This window comes from Athene noctua, chromosome 1, assembly GCF_965140245.1.
Source record: "Athene noctua chromosome 1, bAthNoc1.hap1.1, whole genome shotgun sequence".
NCBI classification, from domain to species: domain Eukaryota; kingdom Metazoa; phylum Chordata; class Aves; order Strigiformes; family Strigidae; genus Athene; species Athene noctua.
In genome coordinates this window covers 241,991,414-242,018,700 of record NC_134037.1, presented here as the reverse complement: position 1 = coordinate 242,018,700, position 27,287 = coordinate 241,991,414, and the positions used below count along the sequence as shown (strand labels likewise).

The 27,287-nt window shown below is 41.3% G+C and overlaps 1 protein-coding gene across 1 annotated transcript in view; it reads left to right on the top strand.

The window, feature by feature from the left end:
- The window catches only part of MTUS2 (microtubule associated scaffold protein 2), a 320,319-nt gene that overhangs the window by 49,547 nt on the left and 243,485 nt on the right, over positions 1-27,287 (top strand). Inside the window, exon 3 of the mRNA XM_074901374.1 lies at positions 16,914-16,974. The gene's annotated coding sequence lies outside the window, so the exon portion shown is untranslated. The remainder of the gene's footprint in view (positions 1-16,913; positions 16,975-27,287) is intronic.

The following is a 27,287-nucleotide window of genomic DNA, read 5'->3' as shown; positions in this document are numbered from 1 at the left end:
TCTTATAGAGGAAAATTGACTTGCATTCAGTCATGTTTGGGATGCACAATTAAGAGTGCTGTTTGTCAAAAGACATAACTCTGCGTCTGTCATTTACTGTAATATTTTGTGCGTTCAATCTCTGCAGTATTTTACCCAGGACCTTTCAGAGATCTAGAAAATTGCTTTCATAAATGCACAAGAATGAGCAGTGAAAAAACCCAAATGAACCCCTCATCTAGTACTTAGCTTAAAGTGGCAAACCACCTGGAATTCAGAATTAATAATACTTCACAGTTAATACTGACTTGTTGAAAAATTGTGATTTTAGAGCATCCTACTGTATTACATAGTGACAAACAGGAATTTCAGTGTTAACTTGTAAGTAATTCCAATTTGTCAGTCTGTATATCTCTGTTTTTTGAGGTAAGAAAGGAAAAAAAAAAAAGGGTCTTTTTATATGAATGCACAGAAAAGTAGTTAGGCTTATTTCCTTTCTAAAGCATTTTGTATTTCATGCCTCTTGCCAGCCCAGCTGGGAATCTTTAAAAGCACATCTTTACAAGAGCTGACCAAGATTTTTTTGGCGTAGGGTTTTTTTCTTTTTTTCTCAGAAAATGCTGATGGATCAAACTCAAAACTGTTAAGTTTAGATGAATTTTTCATTTTATAGAATGTTTTGAAACTGGAACAGGTTGCCCCTGCATTTTCAAAATAAAAGAATCTGATTTTGTTTATGATTTTGAGGGGTTTAAAGTAAGATAATTATTATACCAAAACAATAAAAGGCAAAATAAAGCAATATTTTGGTGCTATTAAAAATATTTTATTCTCCCAAATACTACAGATATTACTGTTCTTTTCTGAACATTTTAGGGTCATATTCATTTTCTGCTGAACCTATGGAAAAAGATTATTTGTCCCCGGAATTAGAAATAACAAAGACTCAGTCCATTGGGACTCCAGTTTTGCCATTGATTTTTACATGGAAGACAGACTGGGATCACTGTGAGGGGTGGCCTCATGAAGCTTGTGACAATTATAGTAAGTATGTGATAATGATAGATGAATATGGAAACATACAGATGGCAGCTGGTGGTCCATGAAAGATGCAGAGAGCCACATCCAATTTGTTGTACTGGTTAAGACAGGTTTATTGTCCATCAGTGTACTGCATGGAGTATATTGTGAGTGTGTGGTTGCTGTGTGTTCCTTCCCTGAATGATTCTTGGACTTGCTCTGCTAGCGATAGCTTATTTTTAAAATACGTATGTTATTTGTTATACATTTCTGTCATTCAGTTTTAGGCCATGTCCCATTTCCTCCACTGAATAATGAACCTTTCTTCCCAGCCTTTTTTCTCTCTTCCTTGAAATGAAACAACCATTTGTGTTTTTGAAGGATTCAAACCTCCCTAGGTACCATGTATTTTTCTGTTTTTTCCATGGTTTTGGCAATGTGATGAGCAGGAGGAGATACTGTCCTGGTGACACCCTGTGTGGGCCCTGGCAGTACGGGCAGAGCACATGCAGACCTGTCCTGACGTGGTGGTTGTGAGCAGTCATGCAAGTACCATTGGAAAACTTGACACGGGATCCATTTTAATGAAAATGGTTGTGTGGACAGTGTTGAAAACCAAATCACTTTCCCTTCACCAGCTGATTCAAGTTGGCTTCCTGTGATGCCAGCACCCCTCAGCATCAGTCCTGCTGGCCTGCTTTTAAATGTGAGGGATATTTTGGGCCCAGTGATTTTTCCCATTGTACTGTCAGTATTTTCAGGAGAACCTCCGTTCTGACATTTTGCCACAAGCGGCTTGTTTCAGATACAGCACCTGGTATTGATTAGAATTGATTAACATTTCTATAGTGCTTTTTCTTAATGTAGAGCAGAGTGTCATTATGCCTGCTTGACAGATGGTAATTTGCAGCCTGGAAGGGTAAAAGGTCTTGTCCTCAGTAATCGAAGAGGTGACAGCGGTTGTTCTGCTAACGTGCTGTGCTGATAACTAGGGGTCCAAAGGAAGCCTCTATGAGAGTTCAGTGCCCCTGCCTTGAGGGTATGAGGAGACCTGCAAGATAGAGAGGGGGAATGGAGGCACATCTCTGCCCTTACAATACTGCTGTTTATCATCTGCTGTATCAGAGCAGCTTCTTGAAAAAGAATTTATAAAGAAAATAAAATGTGCTTTGGACATCAGTCCTAGCAGCTTAGCACTCATTTGACTAATTGAAGGTTGTGAACTCCTGTAATGAAGCATTTGTAATGAAAGCAGTGATCCAGGGATGCGGTTCATGATCTGGTTTTGACAAGACTTGCTACAACAGTTCTTAATTTCTTCCTTTATTTGCATTTATGATCTCTGCATAGTAAATAAACTCTTTGAGGCAACTCTAGCAGCAAAATAGAAAATGTAAGGTGCATACAAAGATATCCTTCTAGCTTTACTTGACTAAACCAGGTGACTTATTGACTTACAGCTATGAGGAAAATAAAATGATTTTGCTTTCCGACAGTGTGCTGGCTGCTGTTGGGTGGGAAGCAGTGGCAAGCACTGGCCTGGATGTGCTGCGTGGCTGAAACAAGCATGTTGTGGTGGCATTGGCCTCCTGCAGGAGCTGTGCTTTGACCTGAAGGGCCCAGACACAGCAGCTGCTTAGCCAGAGAGGCCACCCTGGGAATCAGTGAAAGTCAGACTTGTTGGTCAGATGTTTCCTCTCCTGCTGCATGAGAGAACAGAGAAGGGGTGAAAGAGAGTGGGAGGAGGCACCCAAGGACGTGCGTGAAGAGGGGCTGTGTTTACCCTGTATGGGACAATTCTGGGAAGAGCTGGAGGTTCTGCATCATACTCCTGTAGAAGCTGGCTCATACAGCAAGGTGGTCGCTAGAGGAACTGGAAGATAACAATTTTACTTGCTTTTGCTTCATCATGATTATTCAGGATGACTTGAAAAATTTTTTGTTTTCTTCTGCTCATTTCTTTATCCAAAAATATCAGAAATGTCCTATCTTTTCTCCCCTCTTTGGAATCTCTCAGATGACATAGATGTGAATAGCTAGGGGTTTTTTTTCCTCCTTTAATTGAAAGCCTGGAAAGTTTTTATCATTAATAGCATATCTTTTCTTACAGCTATTTATATGGTATCCATACAAAGTAGATGTTAACATTGCAGAAAAACAGTTTTAACTCATTTGATCAAAATGGTTGCTTTTCCTCAAGCAGAAGTCACTGTTATAGTTGCCATAGTTCTCTTTGTTCTCCACTCATCAAGAGGGTCTTTCAAGTCAATAAGGCAGACAAGGACTGAATTTAAAGAAAATGTGGCAGCCTACTCTTTGAGGCCCTCTCTGTACATTATAAAGGGGAAAAGACCTTAATTTCAGCCCATAACCATCAGTTTAGATTCTGTGAGTATCACCATTAGTCAAAATTGATCAAATGCCCATTCTCCCTGCTCCAACTCCTCTGTCTCCAGGGGTTGTGAGCTCTAGCCAGGAAGGGCATGCTGCCATCTTCATCTCAGCTCTGTGCCGTCCCTTCCCTTCCCGCAGCAGCCCCTCCATCTCAGAGCAGCAGTGCTCTGTGCTGCTATTGCAGGCTCCTCAGGCAAGTCCTTAGCTTCCAACTTATTTATCAGAGTCACCCAGCTGCTTGAGCTGGTAAGGATCCCACCACTGACTGCTACTTCTGAACCCCTGAACTGTGTGCCTTAATATAAAAAGAAATTTTAAGAAGTACTTTGCACTTAGATGACATGTAAGTTTTGCTATAGTTAGCTGGTATTATTTGTTGGACTTGGATGAATTATGGCATATTATATTTGGCTCTTCTTCATATAGGGTGTTGCAGTTGTATTAATAACATTTGCAAACACTATCTGCTGTTTGACTGGGCAGTAATGGAAGTGCTGTAATGAGTGTGAACTGGGTGGCAATGTGGGAATCCTCAAATGATGCTCATGTTAAAGGCCCTGCAAATTCATTTAAGAAGCATTTTTGCAGAGGAATGGACTAGCTGCACATTCAGTGAAATTGGCCTTGGATTTGGGGAAGTGTAGAGGTCGTGGTAAGATTCAAATGCATTCACATCAGTCATTCAGAGTGTAGTAGTTTCCAGTACCACATATTCTGCACAGTACTGCCTTTAGCAAGCAGATAGGGGGGAAAATTAGTTTGAGCAGATGCCCACATTTCCTTAGAGAATCAGACCACTCATTTTGCACAGGTGTCTGTGTGTTTTGTGTGTGTGTGTAATCCATCACTTACAGAGCCAGTCAGCCAGCTATTTTTCTCTGGAAAAGGCAGAAGCTAAAATCTGCTGTGGATTTATGCCATGCTGGTTCTTTTTAGTCTGACTGACTACTATCTAGGATAATATATTATACATTCCCATGTATTATAAATATGTCTATTATGAAGGATATAGGAGGCAAGAACTCTAGGCAAGATTGTAAAATAGTTTTCATTTCATAGTTTCCTGGACTTAGATGTCCAGAACTTAGTAAAACATTTGCCTTTCTGGGTGAGATATCCCAAACATGGCTTATGTCCAAAGATGACAACCTGATTTTAAAAGTTTTACAGATCCATTTATTAATATTTTTAAGAGAGACGAAAATAGAAAAGGAAATGTTTGTATTTATATTAATTTTTTAAATGGTTCCTTGGGAAGGTGGGCATCATATGAAACTGTAAATGTGATGGACTGATTGTGCTAATACAGCAGGGGGTTCAGTGTGCTGCAGATTTTGGGGAAGCTATATTAATGATCATTTTGAAAACCAACTGATGTTTGTACACAGCACAACCCCATGAGCCCTGCTGTCAATCTCCATATGAATCAGGTATGCCTGCAAAGTCAGTCAGTTTTATAATTAGCCACCTGGTCCAGTGCACTGCTCAGAGCTGTCTCAGAAAGCTTTCCAAGCATTTCAGGGAATGCAAGGTCATGGCAAACAGACCTTCTTGTAGCAGGACAAGCCCTTCTGTGCCCTCTTGGCTGGAGGGGATCGATATCCTCAGAGTAAATAAACTCAGCTACATACAGGGAGTTCAGAGGAGCCTTTGAAGACTGGGGCCCCATCATCTCAGTGGGATTGTCAGACGCCCTGATCCTTTCCATAGAAAAGTCTCCAAGCAGGTGTTCTCCATTCCCCATGAGCCTGCTGACGCTGCAGGCTCTTGCACAGATCCATACAACCCCACCACAGGGAAACTCTATTAAAGTTGCATAGTGGAGCACTCAAAGCCAAATATGTGTCAAGAATAAGGTTAAAGACAGTTTTACTCCCTCCGTTCCCTTTCCACCCTGTATTCCTTCTGATACTTTGCAGTTGCCTCGTTGCAGTGCTTTATTTTCCAGGGAAAGAACAATTAGGTTGGAGAAAGAGAGTGCCCAGGGGAGGCAGAGACGTTGCTTGTGTGGGTAGGTGCTGTGCAAGAATCTGTGCTGTCCCTGGGGACTGCCCTTAGGATGTACGTGGAGTGTTGCCATCACTTATTCAGTAGTGTGGTGGGGAGCTTGAGCACTCCCAGTCGTTTTAAGGAGGAAGGAGCAGGTGGAGCTGCTGCATCTCCCAGAAAGGGCAAGGACTGTGGGTGTGAGAGCAGATGCTGGGAGGCTGCTGCTCTTGTGAGAACTGCGGCTGAGAGGACATCTGCTTGTGTAGTCAAGGGGTGGCAGAGTTACCAGAAACAAAACCAAAGGTGATGTGTAGCGGCAGGGCCCAAACTGAAACAACTGATTGCTGGGAAGGCATGGTGTACACTGTTTTCCTGGGGGAGGTTACTCAAAGTTAATTGGTGTGTGAATTGGGGATGCCCTTACTTGTGCCAGAAGAGTTTAGTCGGCAGAAGTCGGAGGTCAAGAGGCTGCGGTGTGGGAGGGATGAGTGCTGGTGTGGTTGGAGCATGGCCAATTTTTCTCTTCCTGAGCAGACAAAGCCTTGTTGCCTCTGCTCTGGAGGTGGTGTGTGTGTCCTGTGCTTGGGCCAAGCAACTACGTGTTCACACTGCGATTATTCTGCAGACTATACATATAGATTACTTTAAATACATCTCAGAAGCTGGCACAGAGGACTCACTGTTGGGCTCAGTGAATTAGTGATCAGAGAACAGTGAACAGTGTGTGGCTCTTCTTCTTAGAGCCAAGTGGGTGGAAACCTTCAAAGAGCTCAGCACAGATTTTCTCAGAGGCTGGTCCACAGGTCGGGTGGTGTTTGCTTTCTTCAGGGGTGGGTTTTCCTGCCACTTACCTTAGGCACTTGTTTCCTGCGAGGCCTGTGAGAGGGCTGGACATTTCCTTAGCCGCTGCCACAGATGTGCTGGTGTGTCCCCACCACAACAAGTCCCCCAGGTACAGAGCTGCATTAGCGGGGCACTGCACTAATAAAGAATAAGCTAATAAGTAATAAGCTTCTAAATCCCTCAGGAGATTCCAGAAGTAGCTTATGAACAGTTAACCTCAAGATCTCTGCATCACACTTCATGTGTTTTAAACCTGCCTTCTGTCTCTTCTGACACCTGGTGTGCTGGTTCACCAGCTGTCTTTCTCCCAACCATTTATCGTTAGGCAGCAAGCTGCAGGGAGCCCTGTGTGACCCAAGGACTTGCTCCAGGAGCAGCAGCTAGAGTAATGCAGGTCACAACAGCTTTGTTTCTTCCCTTCACATGATGTACATTCTGCCTTTCCAGGCCAAATGAGGGAATTTGCTACAGGGAAGCACCCCGGTGCAGGTGGCTCTTAACACTATTGAACTCTTCAAGCAGCGCCTGCTTTTTGCACTGATGCCAGCAACTGTAGTGCTAAAAAAGATAGGAAGTTAAACTCTGCAGACATCTTTTCAGAGGCTGTTCCACATCATACAGATATGGGATACTCAATACTGGCTCCAGTGGAGCTTATATCTGCATCAGATAGACACTGAGTTTCCTTTAGGAAGCCCTAGCTAGAGGAAGAGGCATTGCTTACTTCTAATGAGGCCAGTTAGCCTGAAGCAATCCATCTGGTTGCAGAAACAAGTTCTGTGTGATGCTACTTTTGTTTCCTGCATACTCGGTGTAAAGCTGAAGCACTTAGTGACGCTACAGCCAAAAGCTGATTGCAGTCTCTGGGTGTATAAACAGGGTAGCAAAAATAGAGGCTTTTTTCCTTTCTTAGAAGAATTTACATCCTTCATTCAAAAATAACATTAAAAACTGAAAAAGGTGCGGGAAGCAACCATGGAAATAAGGCAAGAAAATACAGTGACAGGCACTGAACACCCCAGAGAAAGCCTGAGAGGTGACGTGGTGTATAAACTTGGCCATAAAGGGATAGTGATAGTAAAGGACTAGTGAAGAAAGGATTGTCAAGGTCTAATAGTTGAAAGCTGATACTATTGAAATTCCAACTGGAAGTCACCACTTCTATGGCTCAATAAAGGGGCTAATGAATGAAATTTAATAACCTGTGATATGCAGAGGTCAGACCAGATAATTGGTTCATTCCTCTGGGCTTAAGTTCTCTGAATCCAAGAACTGATGTACCTTCTGCAGTTTCATCAAGGAAAAAATATGTACTAGCTAGCAGACATGGTTCCTCAACTCTGAACCAATTTGAAAATGTTTTCTACAATCTAGAAAGCAGTTTCAGAGTGTTAGAACTTCAGAGGCATTTTTGTTTCACTTTTTTTTTTGGTAAAGTTGTTCTGAGATCAATTATCTCTGAATTATTACTGTGTGCAACTTGGCAAGTATGTGTGATTTTAAAATAGATTTAAGAAAATCTTTGGAAAATAATATGGAGGAAGAATCTATTAAAAATAATGTGTCTGAACTGAACAGTATTGTTATCATTTGGGAAATTAAATTATTTTGCTTTCAGACTGGTATAAATTAGGGGTAATTAAACTGAAGTCAACAGAGTGGCATTTGTCAGATTGGATGTAAGCAAGTTTGTACTGCAGTCCACCAGCAAGGAACCTTGTAAAATGTGCTCCTTGTAGGTTTTCCAGTTTCAGCTGTTTATTAAGACTGCTTGAATTGTTCATGGTGTATAAATTTATCTGATAAAGTTGAATCTTTCATCTGTTGGTGAAAAATTTGCAGACTGCTTCTGAATGCTGGAAATGAAATATTTTCAGCCACTGGGTGTTTGTGTAGTTCATTTTCACTACCTGCATTTTTCTACCTGTGGGCTGGTAGCCAGTGGGTCAAGTTCATTATGTGTTATTGTCCCAGCTTGGCTGAGGCACTGACATCTTTCAAGTAGGATGAATAGACATATAGAGTGGATAGAAGTCCCTTCAGGAGGTGACAGGGAGTCAGATCCTCCATGTCAGTGCATGCAAGATCTGTAGGGCCAGCTCTGTCTCAGCCCCTGCAGTCATATAGTTCCTGGACTGGATCAGGGCCTCCTTCCTGTCCTCTTTGCCCTCCATCCCCAGCAAAGCCAGCTTATCCCCTCTGAAGTGCTTAGCTCGCAGTATCCAGCATGTGGAGTCATGGTGATGCTGGAGCATGAGCCCTGCTGCTTGTCCTCTGCCCTCTGACCTGCCCATCCCCGAGCTCACGCATGAGGGTTCCTACCATGGGAAAGCAAAACACAAGAGTGACCTTGTGAATGGCCTTTTTCTTGTGTGCATATAATAATATATATGCATATATTCATATGCACACGTATGTATTCATAAGGAGTAATCAGTAACCAAAGTCTGTGGAGGGAAGGAAAAGAGTCTTCTGCATGGCTCTCCTCTTCATAAATTTTTCTTCTGTGTGAGGCAGAGAAGAAGTGTGGGAAGAGAATGCAATCATCAGTATGTACTTAGGAAATTAGCATTGCCTGGTGTGTTTAAAGTAGTATATTGATAAAAATGTGGTTTTAATTGTTTGGAATGGTTACACTGACTTGCATTAGCCTCTGTCAAGCTGTTCTTAGAATAGCCTCAGACTTGAAACATCTGAATTTAATTACTGTTAACACTAGAGATATTTAGCCCCATTTGAGGGAGGAAAAAACCAGAAACTTTCAGGAGCAGAGATAGCTTGTAAAGATAGAAGCATTGAAAAGTTTGTTAGCTGGTCTGTAGTAATTAAGCTTATTTCCATAGCAACATTATCAGTTCAGCTCCAAAATTTTGATATTTTTGTGTGCCCAGTAATTAGAACTAATATCCTAATTTTAGCAGAGATATCACATTTGTATTTGGAAAGATTCTTGTAACTAAGCACACTGATTGGAGACTGAAATAATGTTCCATTTTTCTTGATTACTCTTTCTTGGATCACTTCAGGCTGCTTAACTAGCTAAAAAGAAATCACTGCAGTCTGCTTTCTCAGTACGTAAGACTAGTTTTACCTTTTGGGAGAATACACGCTTAAACATATACACATAACATAATTTATAAATATAGCTAAAACCCTGCCTATCAGTGCAGTCCTTGGTAAAACACAAAGGCAGAGCCAAAGTACTGCAATTCAGAATACCAATATAGTCCTCATCTAAATTGCTCCAATTTAACTCAGTGATGGCCTCTCTCCCTGATGAAAGATTTGTGTGGAATATGCTGAGCCCAGAAAGGGAGGGTATCTGCGTCCTCACAGGCCCTTCCAGCCATGGGGTCCTGCGGTTGGGGAGTGCAGGGAAGGGAGTCCCCCATCCTGTGTTGGTCTCACCCCCTACCTCCACGGCTTGGCTTCCCTGGGACTTCCCATTAGCCTCCCCAGAGGCCAGCCTGCCCTTTGCAGGAGCCATTTTTCTGAGCTTTCCCATGAACATACACCTGATGAGTGTATGTGCACAGCAACTAGAGTTTTGGCAGCACACAGGTGGATGTTTGTGTTCCCTGCAGAAGTCCCCAAATGCTGTCAGGTAGCACCCAGGGGTTTGGGAGAAGGATGCCTGTCCCTCATCTCCCCACTGCCATTTCTATAGGGCTGAGGACTCTGATCTTTTCTAGGCAGACTAACTGCCACCTTTTTAATAAAAAACAGGAGGACTACAGGAAAGCTGTAGCACCATACTGCCATATTTCCAAGAATTGAGGGCAATGACTTTGGTTTATATCATTTAGCCATGTATGATCAAACTCTGCCTATTTCTTACAACATTTGCATTCCAAATTAAAACATTATGTTATCTCTTCACTGATGTTGTCTGTGAAAAGTTACGAAAAACCAAGCAAGCCTCAGTAGGACAACTTGGGTTTATGTGGATTTGTGTTCTCCATCCCCTATTCCCTCTCGGCTCCCACAGCATGCTGTGTTTGGTCTGTGTTCCCAGTCCAGTGGGCAAATGTCCACCCAGGCTGCTGCTGATTTGAGTTAGGTGTGCAGGTACAGCCAGCAGGCTGTTGCCTCCCAGGATGGGCAAAATAGTCGTCTCTATCTTCTGTACCCAGCCCGTAATTTTCACAAAACCTGTTAGGACTTCCACCTCTGAGATCCCTATCTTCCCTGTCCCCATCTGTCAAATTTGCTTAAAACTGACCAACAGGTTCAAAGGTTACTAAGGAAGAATTGATAAAGGTGATCATGTGAGCTTCGATTTCTTTGGAAGCCAGGCTTAAAAACCAAGACTGTAGTGTTTTGACAATAAATCCCTGTGTCTAGGCAGAGTTCATAAAAATCTGTTAGATCATCTGCCTACTGGGTCAGCATGGTTTGGATTTTTCTTTTAAAGATTTTTTTTTAAACCTATAGTCTTTTTTTTTTTTTTTTCCACTCTTTAGAATAAGACTAATGTTGGAAACACAACACTTTTGAGTGGCACAGCAGGTTCAGCATATGCAGTAGATATATAGTGGAAAACAGCATCAGAAGATTTGTTCCTGTTGCTAATGAGTTCTGAAGGTAAAAGAACAGTTAATGTATTCATAACAGACTTATACTCAAAGATTTGTAAATAATGTACGGCTTTCCGTGAGTGGGAAGCCAACTACCATGGACCCTAGTAGAAAATAATTCTGTAGCAGCAAAGGACTTTGGATTTTGCAGATGAAGCAATTCAGCTGTAATCCCCCGGCAGGTAAAAAATTGTTTAGTAGACGTACCATAGAATATCTGGGGATTTATAATTTAGTCTTTGTGGCCTCCTGGAGTTCTATCACAATTTGATATCTACTTTCCCCTAAGGAAAATGAAACTCCTTCCAGTGTGACCGGTATTTTGCTAACTTGTGTTTATCTGCAAAAATTCTATTACAAATCTAAATTAAAGGCAGTGGAGAAGTATACTGTTGGCATATGACACCACCCCCCCACCCCCCCCCCCCCCCCCCATCAGTGATGGATTTGTGTGTAAATTGGCAGATAGTAACTATTCTTAGGAAATACTAGTGAAATAGGCATCTGAATCATGGTGGCATTTGGGAGTCTGGAACACTGATTTCTTTTACCATGGTTTTAAACAGCTGAACTACTGTTTAAGTATGAAAAATTCTGAGCAAATGCTTTTTTGTAAGGTTGCAAGTAAAAAGCACAATGACTGTTGAGCAATAGGCAATGGCAAAGGGGACAACTTATAGACTCGATCCAGAAGAATTGCCTTTGTTCCCAGTTGATCTGTTTATATAAAGGTAAAATAAAGGTGTGAGCAATGTACTGCTGTAACCAAGACCTATTCCAAAGTTCAGGTAGTGACCACAGCTTTTCAAGTTACAATGAAGCTGCACTGCTTATGCTCCATAAGAATAAAATGACTGGACTCTTAGCTCCTTTGCTTTGGCTCAAACTGGACAATTTTAGCTCTAAGGGAAGTGGAGAGAGGAAGGTCATGGCAGTGAGAGGCAAGTGCTGGTTGCCTTTTCCATCATTAGTAAGCTTGTGTGAGGACATAACAGCTCACCAGTCCATTCAACCAAACTGTCTTCATTTGTGGAAGTTCTCCTACCTGCTGGGAGACATGGTCTTGAAGGACATGGAGAGTTTGAAGCTCCCTGCTAACAGCCAATCTATGATGTCTTTCTTTAAAGCTTATTTTGGGCTTCTGTACACATATTTTGGACACATAACTTGCTGAATACTGCATTTATCTACAGCTCCTGTGAAACTGGAGAATGTTATTAAAACTCTTTAATTACAGGAGAAGTTAAGTTTTTTCCTTACTTTCCCCCATTATTGTTCTTAATTTCAGTAGGCAATAGGCCTTTTATTTTTTGTTCCTTTGGGGTTTTTATGATAATCCTTTGGGTTTTGAGGACATTGGTTGAGTTAATAGTTGGAGGTACATTTTCATGAGGTGTGATTCAATGTCCCTTGTCACCAAGAAAGCGGTTCAGTACACAGGACAAGGAGATTTCTTTCTACTGACCTCACATTTTGATAAGGATATTATTTATGGGGGTATGGTAGAATAAGCAAATGAATCCTATTTGGTCCTCTCTTCAGTGAAAACTTGAGATCTAGAAGAGGTGTCTATCACTGCCCATAAGCATAATTTGCAGCTCTCAATTTCAAAAAGATTTTATGAACCATTGGTGGGCATTTCCTTATTCACAGCAAATGAGTAATTTGCTGTTTTAAAATTTTTACTTTCTTAGGAGACTGTATCCAAAGAACTTTTTTTTTAAGTGCTGATGCCCCTAGCAGCAATATATAACTTGCTGAAATGAAGGAACAGCTGAAAAAAAATTTATTGTTTCAGCTGTTACCAAAAAAGGGGGTCAAAATGTGCTATTTTACCCACAAAATATAGTACTCTTGTCTTCATGATTAAGATAAATTACTTCGGCTTGTTTTTGCCTTGATAAATCACCTTGACTGTGATAACTATGTATTAGGACTGACATTTAGGTAGAAACTGGTGGGAATCTGGTCTGCTGCATACAGATGAGGAGGCCCTAACACACAGGCATGTCTTTGGTTTCTCTTTATGTGGTTCTTACACCTTATGCATGAAAAAGAGAACTGTGGAACAGTTTGTAAAGGCTGCAGTATGTTGTGGGATTTATTGTAAGGAGTAGTGAGAACTGGAAAGCCAAAGAAGTGCCCTATCATATTTTGCCTTATAAAGGGATTTGTACTGCCTTTAGCTGAAAAAGCCAGGATGAGTGTTTCTGACTTAATGGATACTGCATAGTAGTAAACATGAAAAAGAAGAGACAACAGTGTGTGGTGTCTTATTTTAGCCCCCCTTTAAACTATTTTCCTTTAAACTTTATATGTAGGACATCACAATGTATAGTGCAAAATCAAACAAGGTCTCCCCAAGAAAGCTTCCTATCAACTGCTGGAGAATATGGGTATTACTTTTGTTAAATATGTTTAGGAGACATTTTTTTCGATTCTCTCTGCATTGTGATCCAGTGAACTGTTTAGATGGGAAAGGTGAAGTGTTAGGGATAGTAAATGTATCTGGCCTGAAACTAAGGAACTACTGAGAACTGTGAAAGGAATTTCTGTGGTGATTTAATGGAAGACTAGTGACTGGCATTACCTTCTGGTGGCAGGAACAGGATGGGTTACCCCTGGATCAGAGTTCCAAGTAAAGAGCAGGCTGTGTTAGGGAGGCTGTCACCTAGAGGGAGAAGCTGCCCAGGAAAAATGAGGGCAACTTACACTGGTAGCCATGGGTGTACATGACAGCTTTGCTTTGTTGGGTTTTTTTTACTTTTTTTTTTTTCCCCAAAAAAAAATTCTTGGATAAATCCTTTTATTTTGAAAGGCCATCCTGCATTGCTGCAAGGGAACATACCACTAGACAGGACTGAGCCTGATCACATATAACCACACAGTAGGCAGAAGGATTTGCAAGCATCTGCTTCTGTTTTAAGAGATTAGAGACGTCACCAGTGCGTGTTGGTTGAATGGCTGTTACACAGGGAACAGAGGGAAATTCACTGGGATCTGCTGGAAGAGTGATAGCAGGAAACCCTGATACCTGCTAAAGATAGTGATGTGGTCTGATAAAGTACATTTAAACTTCATAGCATGTGGGGGCTGTGTTATGCTTAAATACTGTCCTTCTGGTCGCCTAAATTAAGCACCTGAATTAAGATCATGCTGTTTATTGTTGTTGAGAATTTTCTGTTTATTTTAGTTTCTGATATCTCATACAAAGCTATCTGGCAGCTCTTTCATTGCAGTTCATTGCTTTATTGTTGACTCATTGTCCATGATAAAGTGAAGGGGAAATAAATGATAATGTTTGTTCAGTGCTTTTCACCCTGTGTGGTCTCTGAATGCTTGACATGACCGTGACCCACTTCAGACACCACTGAAACATCAAGCAAATATGTAATGATGTGCAGGTGCACTTGCTAGTGTTGAAACTACAAGTGAAAAACACCTCATGAGTTTGAAACTCCAGGAAACCTCTAGCTAGCCAGTATGTCGGTAACTCTGTTAGCATTTGTTTATGGTAGGTGAACAGCTCACAACACTTCTGGAAAGCTAAGGAAAGCATTTTCAGACCAAAAAAATACTTGTGGTCATTTAAATGGCTGTTCAGATAACGGCTGGTTTAGTTTTAAAAGTATTCCACAATAAAATAGTTGGGACTAACCCGGGAAAGGTAGGCTAGAGGACAAGGAGGTTTGTCTTCAGCTTATTAGAAATTTATGTGTTCAATATTGGAAACAAATGTTGCAGGTAAAACTCTGGTCATTACTATGGTTATTACTTCAATTACACTGATATTTATAAAATCCATAATGGAGCTAGAAAGGCCCAGGTATTCTTATTTAAGATCTACATTGTTGTGAAATAGTTTTGTTATACTTTACTAAGCACTGCTGCTTTTTATAAAAAACAGTTAATTTAGAGGAATTAAAGTGCAGATGAGCTAATATTGATCGCTTTAATTCTAGAATAAATTAGCATAGAGGAAATACATTTGCATTCTTGGATTTAAAACTGAATATTATTGTATTAGAATAACATTTTCTTGAGATGAGTTGTTTCTGAATATTCAGGTGTGAATTTTGGGGGGGGGTTTAGCTGACAGTAAGAAATGCATAGAAATGAAAACTCATATTTAAGAAAATGTGCTATATGGAATTAATGTTCTTCTATTTTACTAATCATATGGAGTTGGTCATGGGCTAAATTTATAGATTGCTTTTTCTCTCTGCTTGTATTAATTGCACAGCTGGAACTTATCCCTGTCAATAGAAGCTTGGTCTTCAATAAATATATTTACTTTCAAATAATTTATGAAGACAAGTGCATTTACAGAAGTTTTTAAAAGTTTTCCTTTTCAGACTTACATCACAATATTGTTTGGATTAATCGTGTACCCACATTCCAGAATTCACATATTTTCCAATAAAAATATATGAAGTCATGTTGGCAATGCAGGGTGCAAGAGTATTCTGTGAAACTATTTCACAGAATAAATTACAAATTAGAGATGACAATATTTTTTTTTCAGTTTGTTCTTTTGTCTACTGCCTTTTTTCTGTTTTATTAGATATGTGGGTTTTGCAGGGGCTGACCCCAGTATGAGAGGGGTGTGTGCAGGGAGCCAGAGCCACAAGTTGGCTTTGGTAGGCAGCCCATGAAAGTCTCATGAATTTCAGATGTTTTCAGACTTCAACCATGTGCTGAAAGAGAGAGGGGAAATAAAAATAGATGAATGTTATCAGACTTGCCATTAAGTTCAGAGGACTCATACTGAATTAATTTGAAGTCTGTGCACTGATCAGTCCTCAGTTTGGATGACTGGCACTGTGTTGTAAATAGCAGTAAAAACTGCTGAGTGTATTGTCTAACCTTTCCTTGTAATGGCAGCATCAATCACTCCATGATTAACATGCTCACAGGCACTTTTTTCATCTGCCATAGTATCTCTTCCAGTAAAAGAATGGATTAACAGCTGAGCACTTGAGGAAAAGAAAGGAGTCTTCTCTGAAGGAGACTATATGAAAGTCCGTAGAAAAGCATAATTTATCATGTGTCACTTGCAATAATGAAGCACAGAGAGATTCCCTCCTCATCCTGCAGAATCAATAGGTTTTTAAATGTAAGTGGAAATATATAACTGAGAAAGAGGATCATTTGTCCATTGAATACCTGTAACCAAATTATATCGTAACTTTGATTTATAAATGCATTTTTTTCTGGATGGGGAGAGATCAGTCTAATCACATTACACATTTCTCATTCTCATAGCCAAAATCTCATTCTTCTGGGATATCAGTCAGACACTTGCCTCCTGTCACCCATGTCCTGAGTATGGATACTAATCTAGGATGATTCAGGAACAGTATGTAGCAAAGGAATCCAACTGCAAATCACAAGATAAAGCAAAGAGAGAAAAAAACTTTACCTGCCTGCTAAAATCTAACTTTCTGTTTGTTCAGTTTGCAGAACACCCTCCTGAAGTAGTTAATTTACATCACTGCTTGTACTCTAAATGAGTGAATAAAGAATGGTGTACACAATACATAGCAGTGTAGGAGGTGGGGGTTTTAATGTACTCTCAGAATTTAGTAATTAATTTAACATTGTTTTTTCTCGGTACTGTCCCAGGAGAATTTAATACAATAATTTCCATGGCTACTAGAATATTCAAAGTGTGTGCAATTTTCTTGTCAAAGCAATTCTGAGAAATAGGAAAGTGCCACTTCAGACAGCAACACGTCACTATTCCACAGATTCCATCCTTTAAGGGTTTGGATTCATTAACCCTCTGAGCTGAAAATTTCATTTTCTTTGACTTCTAAGACCCAGGAGTTCATCCTGCCATAAAAAGTGCTGCATTCATGTTTGAAACTGTCTTGCAGTGTGTTCAGTTTTCATAGCACTGCACAAGCCCAGAACTTGTGCTGAATTGCAAGTGTCAAGTCAAGCAATAAAATGAATAGAAAATCGTTGGTAAGCTAGTTCAAATGTAATCTAGACTGGTGCTTGTGTGAAAAAAAATGAACTAACATTTAAATAAATATTCTATCATTTGAAGAACTTCCCTATTAACCGAGAATGAATTATTTTTTCCCATTTTGATATGTTTTCAAGGATTCTGATCAACAGAGAGCAAGAGCCTTCCCCAAGGAGCATCTTCAGCAGAAACCAAATAGTAAGTAATACAGTAGGCATGCAAGGTTCATCTTACAGACAGCTACTCAATTCCACATAGTCTAATAGATGCCTCCAGAAATTACACTCAGTTGTACCTGGAAAGCAGCATGTGCTACCCAGTTTATGTACAGCTCCATGCTCTGTTCTTGAACTTGCACTGGTGGGCCAGTAATCCATATTTCACAGCTTGCTTTCTGTGTCCTCTACTCTTTGTCAGATGTACAAACTGAACAGGAAAATGAAAAAGGAAAGTATTTTCTAAATATGTGATCTAAATGTTCTTTTCCACCTTTAGTCAACCTGGTTTTAGATCCTTCATATTCGTAATTTCCTAAGAAACAAGCAGCTGTATTGAAACTGAAACTACACGCCTGTTATAAACCGATTTCTAATCCTATCCCTCATGTCTTACCAGGGATGCCTAATCTTTCTGGAAGTTCACATGCTGAATCTAAGTGGTGAATAAGGGATTTCTGTGAATATTAGGAAAAAAGACGTGTAAAATTGTGAAACTTCACCTAGTTTCATAGTCAGAAATTCTCAGTTTGGAGTCTTTATTCTACTTCTGAAAGAGCTTCACTAGACATTCCACGTGACCTTTGCTTCACCTGTCTTTGGGGACATCTTTTGGGCTGTGAATGTTTTGTGGGAAATAGTAGGTCACTTGCAGAGATGTACAATAGACTCATAACCTAAAATGCAGAAAGTGATTAATTAGATCTTTTGGAAACTTGACTGTAAAGGTTTGTCCTACTTTGTGACTGACATTTTATGCTAATTATTTAGAACACTTGTGTATTAATTAGAAGATGTATGTATTATCATATTTATTATCTTCTTGATGATACGTGTTCTGAGCAATGCAAAAAGGATGGTAACTTGGCAAATTGGCTGTGTACTAAAAGTTGTCAAGGTCACCAACAACCACTAATTTGTTGGTAGGTGGTCAGAAGTTTTCATGTTCTTATGGGAAAGGAATGTCCTTATTGATAAAATATGCCAAAACTCCTGGTGTGGATGAAGAGAACATGGTAGACATGAAGCCTATTCTCTGATAGGCATAAGGGGTGTAGTTTACTGGGGTGCATCTTGTCTTCTCACTTTTCCTGCCTGGATGCTTGTTTCCAGCCATGATCCAACATGGAGACAGGCAAAGAGATGACGCCTGGTTCATCAGCAACCAGCGAGTGTCTGTCATCTTCTGTAGCTCATTTGACTGTACTGTTCAGTTTGAGGGTGGGTATAATACAGCAGAGCTGTTTAGTGTAGCTTGATGCAGCATAATCCTTGTATCCTGCTTGGGATATACTCTAGATGGATGAACAACTACAAGGGTGAAAAACTGGCTTGGTTTCTTGGGCTCACAGACTGGTAATTAATGGGTTGCACTCTACCTGTAGGCCAGCTATGAGCTGAATTCCCCAGGGGTCTGTGTGGGGACATATCCTGTTTAATACTTTTATCAGTCATCTGAAAAAAAAGAGATAATGTCCCCCCATCAACTCAGTGGCTGACACAAAACTAGGGGAAACCACGTGACATGCTGTAGGGCAGGGTGGTCATCCAGAGGGACCTGGACAGACTGGAAGAATGGGCCAACAGGGACCTCATGAAATTAAACAAGGACAAATGCAAACTCCAGTGCTTGTACCAGGTTTGGTGGGCAGTGAATTGGGTATGAGCCAGCAGCATGCCCTGGCAGCAAAAATAGGCAACAGCATCTTAGGCTCTATTATAAGAGCCTTCTACGGAGCCAGTAGATGGAGTGAAGGGATTATCACCTCTACTTAGCACTTGTTAGACTACATCTCGTTATACTGCATTCAGTTTTGGGCCTTCCAATACAGCAAAGACGTTAACAAATTTTTGATGTTTGAGGGAGTTCATCAGAGGCCTCTGAAACGGTGAGGGCTAGAGCATTTCCCATGTGAGGAGAGGCTGACGGAACTGAGTTTGTTCAGCTTGGAGCATAGACGGTTTTGTGGGGGGACCTGACAACAGCCCCCAGTGCCTAGAGGGTCATTGAGGAGATGGAGGTGGATTCTTTACAGTGGTCCATGGCAGGTGAAAAGAGATAGTGGGCATAAGCTGAAACAAGAGAAGTCCAGACTGGATATGAGGAGAACAGGAGACTGTCGCATGAGGACAGTGAAGCTTATGCAGTCTTTCTGTACTTGGAGGTTTTCAGGACAAAACTCTGGGCAACCTGGTCCTGAATTCAGTGTTGTCTCTGAACTAGACACTTCCTGAAGTCCCTTCCAGCCTGAAAGGGTCAGTAATTCTGTTACAGCTGACCTTGAAATAAGCCAAAAAATGCTGAAGGTGGGATCCTTGCAGAAAAGGGAAGGAGGAAGTGCTTGCTTATGTCTGCAAGAAAGCAAGATGTATTTTAAGCCTGCCATAATATTATTTTTTTTAAAAAATTCATGTTGGAAGAGGCTCTGCACATTTAGGAGATGATTGCTTTCCTGTTTTAATAATTACTTTATATACCAATTCTTCCAGTCATTAGACATAAATTGCAGTACTTCACAAACAGAAGATCTGATTTATCGTCTGACCTGACTAGTAATGAAGCATTTTGACAGTATCTGGGCTACTTCCCTGCTGTGTAAGCATATGTAGCTGCTTTGAAGTGAATGGCAGTACATGCAATTGTACTAGTGACAAGTTTGGCCCATTTTTAATAAAATAAAACAAATAGGTTTTGTGGTCATAAATTATTTAAATGTTCATACAAGGGCTTGCTGATGAGCAATTATAAGAAAATCTTTCCTCTGACACAAGAAACATTAGATATTGCCAAGAAAGCCAAATTAATCTGATTTTCAAAGCTGAAAATGTTGAACTGAAAGGACATCTATTAAATAGGTGCAACACTCAAATTGATGTATGGTCCTCCATCAGCTCCAGAGCTGTTATAACACAGAAGTTTCGTGTCTCCTCCAAGCCCATCACAGGGCTTCAGGATAGTTGAGGGAAAGTGTGATGCATTGCCCTGTCTTAGAAGACCTATCTTAGGACTGGTTGAATCCCCTGTGAAGGTGGCTTCTGCTCTTTATTCACTATATGGAGAGAACTAAGGAGATTAGATTGGACTAGACACCTAAGTTTGATTTTACCAAAATTAGCTGAGAGAAGTCCTACTCACAGCTACTACATTTACCTTCATCTTCTCTTTTTCTATTATGTTTTTAATTTCATGCCTCTCCACTCACCTATTTTCTAAGTCTTCTGTAGTTTTTCTCTATATTCATCGTCCCACATGTACATGTTATTTAATTTAACCATGATCTCTAATGCTGGAATGGGATTCTTCGATACTTCTGCTCCACTCTATTTGCTGAAACATTGATTTTCTTAAAGCATTTAAGTACTGAAAAAATCAATAAGGCTATATACAGGATGAAGCAATAATGTAAAGACATCTTGCTAACTTACAAAGAAAGAGCTGATTGACAGAATTGAATGTCATTCAGTGAAAGGGAAACCTCTGGTTTCTAGTTGAGGGCAAATGATAGTGTGATTCTCTTGACACCCTGCATTACACACCTGCTCATCAAGGGTAGCCACAGCCCAACAAGCTGCAAGAAGACAGAGCAAGCTCTGGAGAAAATAAGGGACTGTCACCTGTAAGTTGTTGGACATGATCTTTTTCAGGCCATAGTGAATATGCAGGATCAGTCTTTTTATATGAATACAAGTGTGAACTTCTGTTGAAATCAGTAGAAATTTCCAAACATTTCTGTGTAAGTTCCCTCTCTCCCTGCAGGAGGTAGTGACATGCTAATATTTTGTTTGGTTTGTGTAACAGCCACCGAGTTTCCACTGTTTCATCTGAAAAAATTATACTGACAGAATGTCAATATATGACAATGTATTTTCTCCAGATGATACTTCATCAATTCAGGGTTTAATTTCAGGTACACTTTTCTGTGATGGATGAATAGCAAAATAAGGGTTTTTTTATAAAAAGTTTATTTAAAGATCATTTTGGACCTCATCCACTAAAGCTGCTTAACAGAAGATCTCTGTTTAACTGTATGCAGGTTGCTGAGGAAGAGAAAGATGATACTTTGGGACTGAAGTTGCAGGTTTTCTTACTACTTAACCTGTTTTTCAAATGTTATCAGCCAAAGGCAATTAGGAAAAGAAAGTTTGCAAAGCATATAATGGAACTGCAGCCACGTTTTTGTATACTGCTTCTTACCATGCCTGTGTGCTTGTTGTTATAGCTTTTAAAATAGACCTTAAGACATCTCACAGAGAAATGAGTCACGTCATGTTTCATTCATGTATGGTTGCAGATTATTAGCCAGAGAAGGAGGGAACCCCATGGAAGCTGTGGGGAGATTGTATTATAGATGCATATATAGGCATTACAGGTACTGCATTTAGAATGACAGGTATCCAGAGAAAGGCTGTATGCATTGCAAGGGTTGTTGGAGATGATTGCAAATGCTGTCATAACGAGAGATGCGTGTGATAACGAGGCCTCTGTGCCCTGAGGAGTGGGGCATCAGCAGCAGAATTGTAAGCAGCATTTGGCGCAAAGAGGGCATAGGGAATGCCTTGGTCTCAAGAAAAAACATCAGTTGAGGTTAATTCCTTATTATTATACTTTCAAAACCCTGTGTCTGGCAGCACAAGCCACTCTGCTTTCTGGGGCATTGGCTGATGTCTGTGGAAGACCCATTCAGTTTGTGAGCTTGGACTATGGCACTGCTAATGAAATAACTGTGCCTGGGGCACTGAGGCCGGCTGGTGTGGAACTTCCCCATGTCCCAAAGGCCCGTATCGTTCCCTTGTACCTGGCTGCTGTTGCAGGGCTGTGGCAGGGCAGGGGAAGCAGCCTGAGGCAGGACGATGGCTCAGCATCCCGGCAGCAAGGATGGGCAGCCATGGCCTGGTGGTCCCTCTTCTGTGGGCCCCAACACACGGCCATGGCCAAGGTGTCCTGTGTCCTGCTGCAGCACGCTCACACATCCCAGGAATGGCAGAGCACTGGGCCAGGTGACATGAGTGGGTGGGTGCTCCCTGTCCTGTGCATCTGTGTCTTCCTTCCTGCCCAGTGTCCCTCAGGGCAGCTGCTCGCATGTCTCGGGTGTCAGAGGGGATTTTGGCATCATATATGGCATCCTGCTAGGCTCTGGCTCACTCTGGGTGTGTGTCCCCACTGCAGCCTTCAACAGGGGTTGCTCAGGTTCTCACAGAGCAGCTTTCAAACCCTCATAAATGACACCTTGGGGCTGAGGTGAAATGGAAACCAGGGCTGCTGCTGCTTCAGACCAAGAGTTGACCCCAAGATGTCCCTGCAGCAGAGGTTGGGTCCTGCTGCAAAACCCCTGCTTGATGCCTGGGACATGCCTCCTCTGCTGGGCCCTGAATGGCTCCACTGGAATAGCTCAGTAAGTTTCACTTTATTAAATGAAAATAAAAGCTTTGCCTCTCTGAACATACCAATTTTTCCAGTAATGGAGGCCTAGTATTTGCAATTTGTCTTTAACACTACTACCTTCAGAACTTACAAAATAATCTGGCATCTTCTAATTGTATTCATGTTGCTTGCTGCCCACAGTCTGAATTCAAAGGCAAACCCAGCAATATTTTTGTTCACTGGGTCCACTGCCAGTGTGAAAATATGTTATAAACCAATAGCCAAGTATTTCACAGATCTAACACAAAATGACCCAAGCTTCAAGGCCAGAAATATTTAAGTGCAAAGATAATTGATGTTTGCAGAGATACCTTAAAAATTGTCAACTGGTGCATGTAATGTGATTTTTTCCATCTGTTTGCCACATAGCTGAGGAATGCAAAAGCTAGAGTATAGTAAGATTATAATCCAATTCATTTGTTTTTCAGTTACTGCTGGGTGTATTTTATTTCTGAGGTTGGGACAAGATCCAGCATTTTTAGCCTGAATATGGATAATAGAGGTTACAATTTATTCCTCAAAATGTGGGGCTGCTTATTTTTCCTATGATGTTTGACATTATATAATCACAGATATTATAATTATAGGTATTTGTTCTTTGTGGTGAAATGTGGCTAGGGGAACAACATTATTTAAATAGCTGTCTCTGTCTCAGTGAGAAATACACATTTGGCTATATCCCATTCTGCCATTTAATTAAACAGAGTCATGTGAAATATGTGAGCTGGGAGAAGAATCAAAATTCTAAAACCCCACAACACATGAACTAGACGTGTGTCTATCATGGCCCAATCCTGGTATTAGTACAAGTGTTTTTGATGCTGTATTCAAGGTGTTGTAGTAAAACAGGAGGAAGTCCAGGGAGGAATAAGTTGGCACTGTGAGAGAGGCATTGTAATACAGGCAAGCATACCAGCTACCTACCAGTCATCTCTGTGAGTGTGACTGAGCCCTGGTTGTGGCAGACCAGTGGTAGGAGGTGGCTGCTGAATTTCTCTTCCCACAAAGTTGCATCAGCAGAGATGTCTGGAACTGAAACAAAAACTTTCCCTATTTTCTAAAGTGTCTTTCAAAGTGGGGATAGAGAAGAGACAACAATCGATTATTTTGGATTTCCTTGTTGGGAAAAGTTCTTTCATTAACTTATGAATCAGAATTGGTTTATTATTCATGTAAAATTATGAATACATATGAACCCCATAATGTAAACAAACTGTGAGATTTTACTCTAGTACATTCAGTTCACTGTATTAATACCCTTATTGCTTTAGACCTTGAACACCTGAAAAGGTAAGTTATAGAGGCTTGCCTTCTTGTAACGTGTTCTGTTTGCCAGTCTTGAATCTGCTTCATCTCCTGTATCTAAACTCAGAAGCTAGGTGTAGGAAGGCTAGTCAGCAGTGTTATGTTAAGCAGTGAGGCATCCTGAAGGAGTCTAGGTGAGCTCTGTGTCAGGTACGCTCTTCTGTGTGCATACTTCAAGGGTAATGATGCTCTGCTCCAGAAAACCTTAAATTATTAACCTTACTGATGCAGTTTCCTGTGATATACTGCAGGATCCATATTTTGATGTTTAGACAGATAATCCAAGCAATATTCTGTGGAAGACTGTAAATAGTGTCAAGAAGGGTCAAGTACTGTAGTACAGTGTTTGGCTCTTGAGTGGGTGCAGAGGAGGCCATGAAGATGGTCAGGAGGCTGGAGCACCTCTCCAGTGAGGACAGGCTGAGAGAGTTGGGGTTGTTCACCCTGGAGAAGAGAAGGCTCCAGGGAGACCTTATAGCGGCCTCCCAGTAGTTAAAGGGGGCCTACAGGAAAGATGGGGAGGGACTCTATATCAGGGACTGTAGGGATAGGAGAAGGGGGAATGGCTTAGAGTGAGAGTTGGTAGATTTAGATTAGGCGTAAGGAAGAAGTTCTTCACTGTGAGGGTGGTGAGACACTGGAAGAGGTTGCCCAGAGATTCCGTGGCTGCCCCCTCCCTGGCAGTGTTCAAGGCCAGGTTGGACGGGGCTTTGAGCAACCTGGGAGAGTGGAAGGTGTCCCTGCCCATGGCAGGGGTTGGAACTAGATGATCTTGAAGGTCCCTTCCAACCCAAACTGTTCTATGATTCTGTGAAGTGAAGGAGATCCTTTTATGCAAACAATGGGATTTCTGTGATCAAGGAACCCCTGCTATTTGTTGGGATATTCCCACTATATCCCCATTGCCTCTGCACTTGGTTGAGTGCCTCTGTCAGGCAGACTTCCACAGCCAGAGCATCCGTCCTGCTCTTTGCACCAATACACTTTCTCTCTTCTAGCAAAGCCTAGTAGCCAAATCATCCCCTTAGGAGGTCTCACCACTGGACTCTGCATTGCTTCTCTTACATTGATGTGGTTGTCTTAGCAACAGCAAGAAGTTTAGCACAGGGGTGAGATGCGATCTCTTCTGTACAGCATGGTACAGAATTCACATGGCTATACAAATATTTCCTTTCCCTCAACATATTATCCTGCTTTTCCTTCATCAGCTGAACCTCATTTTGTTATTTGTTGCCCATTAGGACTGCTTCTAGGGAGGACTGACAAAACCATTACTGAAACTGTTCACTTGAAGTTATAGATGGTGTTCAAAGCACCTGCTGTTTTGTTGAAATGTGCAGTTCAGTAGTTTTTCTAGCCTCACATTGATTGTGACAGCAGTGTGTGACCACATAAGCACCACTGCTTGTACCAAATGTAACCATCACTGTGTCATTGGAAGTTAAAACCAACTGAGAAAATGGTATCTAGTGGTAGGAAAGTGCTCTGCTAATAATGAAGCACAAGTACAGGCAGAGAGCAGGATATTATTCCTGAGAGAACTGGTAGAAAGAAGATGTAAGCTGCCTCTTTTGAAGACAGAAATCTCTGAGAAATAGATCATGTGCTTGTTTAGTAGAGAGAAGGAAAAGAAGATGAGAGCCAGTATAAGCACACAGGCAGTGGAATTATTTTAAAACAGTTTCTCACAAAATCATGCCAAGTTTCACTTGCAGCATCCCACACCTTCCCTTGCTTCTCCTAACTCAGTGCCTCCACTTGCCCTTATCCTGGCCCTCTGGCCTGAGGACTGGGGTGTCCCCTCTTGTCTCTGCCATTAGTAGTTCTGCTCCTGGTCTTGCCAGCATGGAGGCTGCTGCTCGATGTCATAGCACATGTTGGAAACATGGCTGGATGGCTCATTCGGTACAGGATCACCTAAGTGTCTGTGCTCCCTGCTTCCTGGTGCTGGCAGCTCTTGGAGCATGGTACACAGCCAGATTGGCCAGGACAGACCTGATAAAACAAGTTAAAAGGGCTGCCATTGTACCTTGCTAGCGAGATGTAATTAGCTAGTTGGGAGCCATGACTCCGGAGAAAATTTGTCTATTCTTACAGGAGGAGGAATATTTCTTCCCGAGGGATTTCATTCTTCTGTTTTTCTGTGAAGATGGTGCTTGTGATGTCTAATCAGCAGCGGGAGTTGTGGAGGGACAGAGCATGGTCAGAGAAGATTAAATCTTCGTGATTTCCAGCAGCTATAATAGCTTTTTTAGCTGCTAATACCTTGACTGAACTGTGATTTTTTTTTTTTTTTAAGATGCTCATAAATTGGCCGTATTTTAACCCTAGAAGGACAAAAATTACATGCAAGACTCAAGCTATCCTCTGCCAAACCCTAAACTGCAGAGGACAAGGATGCTAAAACTTGTAATAGAAGGTGTCACACAGGTGTCCCTTAGTGCTCATTCTCTCTAGGCCTATAAATGGTTCGACTGGTATTTTCTAGAAAGATTCTGCTTGATGGAGGCACCTACTGCAGAGAAATTGAGCTTCAGCAGTTAAAGGGACCAGACACGTACTCAGGGCAGGACCAAAGCTGGGGTGTTCAGTCATGCAATGGGGTGTGCGACCTGTCACGCTTGGCCACTGTTTGGGCAGGGGTCCAGCCTCCCAGCCCCCTTACTTCCAAGGAAGTCCCTGGGACTTTCTTCAGCTGAGCCCTTGGATGCTGCTGCTTTGACCTACCTGGCACAGCAGAGCTGCTTCCCACAGGGCTCCTATTGCAAGAACAGAATAATTTGGAATTTGCTGTTCAGGAAGTTTTCCTTTTGTTTACAGTCAGTTACCCCCTCTCAAGTGGTATCAGACCTCTCTAAGGTGTGAATTATAAATATTGAGGGACAACGTTTATTTGTTTAGAGAAAGTTCTGACTCAGATATAATTAAAATCATGTAAACAGTTGTATTGCTCTTATGGACTGTAAATTTAGGCAAAGTTTCCCATGAGGGGGTGTCTTCAAAACATTTGTCAGTGTTTGAAGTTATGAAGATATGTTCATATAGGTAGATAAATATGTCATCTACCTGTCACTTATGGTACTCAGCAGATGATTAAAAAAAAAAAGAATAAAAATAAATTAATAGAAGATGGAAAAGGTAGGCTGTAGGCTGGCAGGTATGTTACTTGTGAACAGAAAAATTGGAAGACAGGCTGACAAGTGAGGACATGCTGCTTGCTTTTTTCTGGACAATCACTATTTCTGCAGGGAGCATCTGCACTGCAAGGATCCTTTGCAGCATCTCATTGGCAAGGGTATATAACCCCAGATTGCCTCATCTTCAAAGCATATTATACCTCATCCACATTTCAATTGATTCCAGCTCCTTATGTTTTCAAATTTAAATACAATTCTGGGGTCAGTGGTCACAGAGTGACTGTCTCCTCTGTGAATAGGAGGTGCCATAAAGCCAGTGGGATGCTTGTTCCTGAAGTGGCCAGGACATACGAATCTGCTTGTCACATCCTCAACCCCACATAGGGCATTCAGCCAGGTGGTGCAGCAGCTTTTTTCCACAGCAGAAAGGGG